The sequence below is a fragment of the Leptodactylus fuscus genome, chromosome 2 (assembly GCF_031893055.1).
Source record: "Leptodactylus fuscus isolate aLepFus1 chromosome 2, aLepFus1.hap2, whole genome shotgun sequence".
NCBI lineage: Eukaryota > Metazoa > Chordata > Amphibia > Anura > Leptodactylidae > Leptodactylus > Leptodactylus fuscus.
Genome location: NC_134266.1, coordinates 183,960,930 through 183,967,284, shown reverse-complemented (window position 1 = coordinate 183,967,284; position 6,355 = coordinate 183,960,930).

Genomic DNA, 6,355 nt, shown 5'->3' with positions numbered 1-6,355 from the left:
AGAAAGAACAGAGATATAAATGAAAAAAAAAAAAAAAAAAAAAATCATACACAGTCTCTTCCTACAAAGTTATATGTCAATCTACTCCTCTCTTCTTGTTCTGTACCATAATACTGGGACATTATACTGCAATTCCCTTGTAACAGTGAAAGCTGGCACCATGTATTCCAGGCTTGTAGTCACAGTGACAATGGACACTCATTTAGGCAGAAAACTAAACTTTACTTATAAAGCACAGCCACAGTAAATTAAGGCCATTACTGAGGTATACTATCCTAATTCAATTAATGCTGAAACACACAGGGGCAGATTTATTAATAAATGTATGCCAGATTTGTTGCAAATCTCAGGGTTGCGTTATTTTGAACTCCAGGTGTTTTTGTACCTCTTTCATTGCATGCCACTTTCATGGTGTGGGAATTGCGGTACATTAAATATACTAAGGATGGCAGGGGAATTTATACTAAGAATCGTAATACTTACTAATCCAATAGATTCATCATTTCTTTGAAAAAGCCATTTTTCTAAATATGCAATTTAAGACCAAGTGCAATTTCTAATATGCAGCCTTTTCAAAAGAAAAAAAAATGGTGCAACTATTGGACTATCCAAAAAGGTAGAATAACAAAATGTCCCCTGCAATGCATTGTGGCTAATTGCCTCCCTTTATTAATCAAGCTCCAGTACCTTGTAGTGTAACGTCTCCTTCATCACAGTCTTACCGCTAGAATTGCAGATTGTTGATCTATTTGTATTTTAAAAATAAAATGTTTTTTCATAATATACAAAGAAACCCCAAATGTAGCATGGTGTGTGAGTCTGGATGGACTACATTCCAGGAGCTTCCTTCTTCCCCAAAAAAAAACTGCGTCACACGCGACCCCTGGACCTTTGACTGACTGCTCCTGTCTTGTTTTTGACTTTGAGACTCAGTGCAAAGTGTGGAGGACTTTTCCATATCAAAAGATAACCACAGCTCCCTCCATCAGATGCTGGCTGGAGCATGGACAATACAATCCCAGATGACACAGGCACCAGCGAAACTGTATTATGTGCATGAGTCAAACAGCCAAAAACAAGACAGAGCCCATCAACTAAAAATCCCACCAGGTGGGTGCTGGTCAGAGTATTGGGCAACCCCCCCAAAAAAATAAATAAATAAATAAATAAATAAACAAATCACCCCTTTCCATAGATCTGGGGGGAAAAAACAACACATTCTCTGTGTACCACTCCCCTCTTCACTCTCCCCTGCAGTGAAATCACAGGTAATAAATCATTCCAACATCCAAAGTCACATGGAGCTGTGATATTTCGTTGACAAGTTCACACCCCTGATGGATGACCATCAGCCCATTTGCACCGACTCCCTGAGCTTTTTCTATTTTTTTTTTTTAGGTAAACTAATCCCAGATCAAACAGATATTACATGCTGATTTTAAAGAGGACCTTTCACGATTTTGCCCACAGGCAGTTCTATATACTGCCGGAAAGCTGACAGTGCGCTGAATTCAGTTTGGTAGGCGAGTGCGGGGTGGAGCCAAGACTCGCTGCATGTCCTGCATAGTACTAGAATCCCGGACACACAGTGGGTCCCGGCTCAACCCCGCACTTTGCTCACCTTATCCCAATGAGCAACAACCAAGCATCAGGGTTGTGGTCCTGGCTCAACCCTGGGCACTCGCCAGCTCCACAGCAGCTGCTGACTCCTTGCCACCGGTAGGCGGACCGATGTAACACACCCCGCGGCTCGGTACTGGTCCGGTTGGGGACCCTTGCACTAGACACTCTGCACGGCAGGACTGCAAGAGCAGCACAGTAGTTCTCTGGTGTCCATGGCTGCAAATGTGGCTATATTGTTCCTTCTGCTAACTACTTGACCCGTTTTATAAAAGTGGGCTGTAATGATACTAGTTATCAGATCTGGAGTCCAATTGGTGAGGCAAACGGTATAGTACTTAAATAGTGAGACATGCAAGAATAGTACCTCAGGAGTAGAAGAAACCATGGTCAGACGGTTGCAGAGTTCATTTCACAGGACCGGTAGAGTGGTGGTGAAGCTCAGAGTAATCAGGTACAAAATGGAGTATGCTGTGGGTTTATATGGGACTAGCTAAACTGTGATTGGCCACAGAGCAGGCGATATCCATAAGCCAATTACTCCGATGGAAAAGACTAGACAAAGCAAAGCACAGAACAAACAGGCTTCTCAATCGCATAGTGGTTAAGGGTGCGTTCACACGATGTAATGTGCCGTGTGATGTGGCACGTATACGGCGTGTGAGACTTTGCGCGCCGTAAAAGCTCTCATTGATTTCAATGGGGGTTAGGATCGTTTATGCCGCGTTATTTTGCGCAAAATCACAGGGAGTATACGATCCTAACTCCCATTGAAATCAATGGGAGCTTTTACGGCGCGCAAAGTCTCACACGCCGTATACGTGCCACATCACGCGGCACATTACATCGTGTGAACGCACCCTAAGGCTGTAGAACATATCCAGGAAGTCATGGGTTCAAGACCCAGTGCTCTCAGTTCCTGACATGGGCAGGCTGGGGTGGGATTTCCATGGCCAGACCCAGTTACTATAACTCATGCCAGAAAACTGCTGAGCTAATCAGAAATCTATGTGCTGGTCCTTGACTGCCATTTTAATCCTGGTGTATGGTAGTGTGTCTGAATTATTAACAGGCTGGAGCATCTAAATCATTCAGGCACAGTTAGTGCCAGCAGGGAAAAGGATTAAACCTGGTATTCCAGGGGCCACACGGTGGCTCAGTGGTTAGCACTGCAGCCTTGCAGCGCTGGAGTCCTGGTGTTCAAATCCCGCCAAGGGCAAAAAAACATCTGCAAGGAGTTTGTATGTTCTCCCCGTGTTTGCATGGATTTCCATCCCATATTCCAAAAGACATAATGATAGGGAAAAATGTACATTGTGAGCTCTATGTGGGACTCACAATCTACATTAAAAAAAAACAAAAGAAAAAAAAAGAAAAAAACTGGTATTCTGTACTGTGTATCACTGAGGGGTAATTACTCAAAGCAAATATATTCACTGAAGGAGTAATAAAATAAAACTTAACTTTTAATATTGGTACTTAAAATAGGATTCTAAAATCACCCATCACCTAAATACACATGGTGCTCAGGGGTTGATAGATTGGAGGTATGTCCATATAATAAGGACCATACTATTAATACTTGCCTCCACTATCCCTGTTACACCACTACACACCCCTAAATGCAAGCAGGGGTTAGACTTGTATGGTCAGTAGCTTGGTTTTAGCTCAGACCTGATTGCAAGTACGGCTGGACTATTTCTAACATCCTAGCCAATAGTGTTGTTGCAGAAAAATTAAAGTCCTGCTCCCAGCATATTCCCCTCAACGCGTTTCTTTGACCCTATTGCGGGTCAGGTCATCAGGAGGAGTAGTGTACTCAATCGTACTGGTTGTAGTGCGGTAAAAACCGCAATTCCCCCGTCCCGTATGGTAGGACGGAGTACTGGTATATGCCGCCGACCGCGGCGTCTCTCTGGGATATAAATCCAAAGCTCCGCCCATACACTCACGCCCCCCGTGACGTGGCGCTCCATCATTGGTCGCGCTCATATACAGAGACGGAGGCTGTGTGCATGGGGCCGATGTCGTAACGCTAATAGCCCTTCGCGCTGTAATCATAAATAGATCACTAGCGTGGTGATAGCTCGCTGGTAAGTAAAGCATAATCATGTAAATATGTACCGGCTTATCCTATCTCATCATTGATATAATTTATTAGTCGGCATGTATATGACAAGACCAATCGCATCATCTACAATAGCCCTGACCATCTTTATTTTTATTAGTAATCAAAGGTATTGAATCACAAGTATCTGCACGTCGCTACATTATATACAAACTAATGCTGAGCCACGTTGTTAGTATCATATACTGTAGTACATTGTCTCACTGATCAACCAAATATCGGAGATGGTGTGAACTGCTGCTAATGTGATGGTAAGTATGCATATGGTATAACAAGCTGGAGATGGTATAAACTGCTGCTAATGTAATGCAGTAAGTATGCATATAATATAGAAAGCTAGAGATGCCGAAAACATTATGTAGTATGCAAGGGATGTATAAATCAGCACCCCAATCTAAATGGCACTCCAATTGTATCAAGGGCCGTTCATACAAATCTCAAGTACGGTAAACTGGTTAGATGAACCAGTGAAAGCCAGATACATAACCAAAAGGGAGAATGAAAATAATTTTAACCCTTTATAGCTACAAGCAGGTAGACTATATGTATGTAAGTGATTACATCTAAATGAAACAAGTATAACCAATATTTTCATTTAACCCTTTAGGGCTCAATGATTGCATCCTGTAGATCCAGGCAGCCTCTTTTTGTAATATCCTTTGATGTAAATCCCCCCCTCTAGGACTCGGTCTAACAATCTCAATGCCTTGGAACTGTACAGCATTAATATCACCCTCATGGTGATCCCAAATATGTCGGCTTAAAGGTCTATCTTCCTTCCGCCTAATGTTGCCGATGTGATCTAAAATACGGCGGCGTAACTGGCGTGATGTCATGCCAACGTAGTTCTTAGGGCAGCTACATGTTGCTACATACACCACTCCCTCACTAGTACAGTTAACAAAGCTACGGATATCATATGTTTTTCCGGTAGAGACGCATGAGAACGTAGGGCCCGTTTTAATAAAATCACACGCCTTACATTTCCCACATTTAAACATTCCATTGGGCACGTTTTTATTGAGCCAAGTAGTTGCAGGTATTGGAGTCATATGGCTGTGTATCAGCCTGTCCTGAAGGTTTCTACCCCTCCGAAAGGTAATAGAGGGTATATCCTGCAACAAGCCTGCAATGTCTGTATCTAGTTTTAATACGTTCCAGTTGGAATGAATAATAGATCTTACTTCTCTACTCAGATGGTCAAATGTTCCAATAATTCTGATTTGATTGTTTATATTGTCCCTAGGACGGGGATTGAGTAGGTCAGTGCGATTCTGTGTACGTGCATAATTATAGGAATCAGTCAAAACTGATTCTGGATAACCACGTGTTTTCAGTCGGCTGGAAAGGTCTCTCGAGGCATGTTGGAACGATGAGAATGAGGAACAATTACGCCTCATTCTCAAAAATTGTCCCTTGGGGATACCTCTTCTCAAAGGAAGGGGATGGTGGCTATCCCAAGAGAGAATGTTATTAGTGGCAGTCTCTTTTCGATATACTTCAGTGGACACATCACCCATTTCATCAATAGTAATTCTCAAATCCAAAAATGTAAGTTGGTATTTATTCACTTCAACCACTTTTGGCCAACAGGCCAACTACCACATAAAAGACAACATAATTATAAAAAATGTATACATTTATTAGAAAGATACATAAATAATAAATAGATTTAGAGGTAATTAATGCAACCAACATTGGATGCAATGACACACATAGTAATAGGCTTCTGTGAGGTAATATGCTTTCACATTTTAGTCAATACAATATTCAATGAAAAAAGTTTTTTAGCCCCATGAAAATGGGTATCATTCCCTATATATGAATGTTTGAAGATTACAGAACATTAGTAACTCTTACTAGAGAAACAGTACATTTACACTTGATATTGTAGACATAAAAGAATCATATAGGCTGCAATGAACATTACCTGTATGTGTATCATGCAACAGAACGCGCGTTCTGTTGCATGATACACATACAGGTAATGTTCATTGCAGCCTATATGATTCTTTTATGTCTACAATATCAAGTGTAAATGTACTGTTTCTCTAGTAAGAGTTACTAATGTTCTGTAATCTTCAAACATTCATATATAGGGAATGATACCCATTTTCATGGGGCTAAAAAACTTTTTTCATTGAATATTGTATTGACTAAAATGTGAAAGCATATTACCTCACAGAAGCCTATTACTATGTGTGTCATTGCATCCAATGTTGGTTGCATTAATTACCTCTAAATCTATTTATTATTTATGTATCTTTCTAATAAATTTATACATTTTTTATAATTATGTTGTCTTTTATGTGGTAGTTGGCCTGTTGGCCAAAAGTGGTTGATTTTGATAGTACTACCCAGTATTGCCCTATATTTTTTGTGTGACGTTATTTATTCACTTCAGCGGTGAATTTGAGATTAAGATCATTCCTGTTTAGAATATTGACGAATTCATTAAACTGTGACTCCGTTCCTGTCCAGAAAATCAAAATGTCGTCAATATATCTAAGCCACATCTGCACCATTGACGTCCATAAATGGTATTCTGTACTGTTAAATTTGCTGCAGTGCACCAGTATGCTTCATAGAGGACACATAATACTTTGT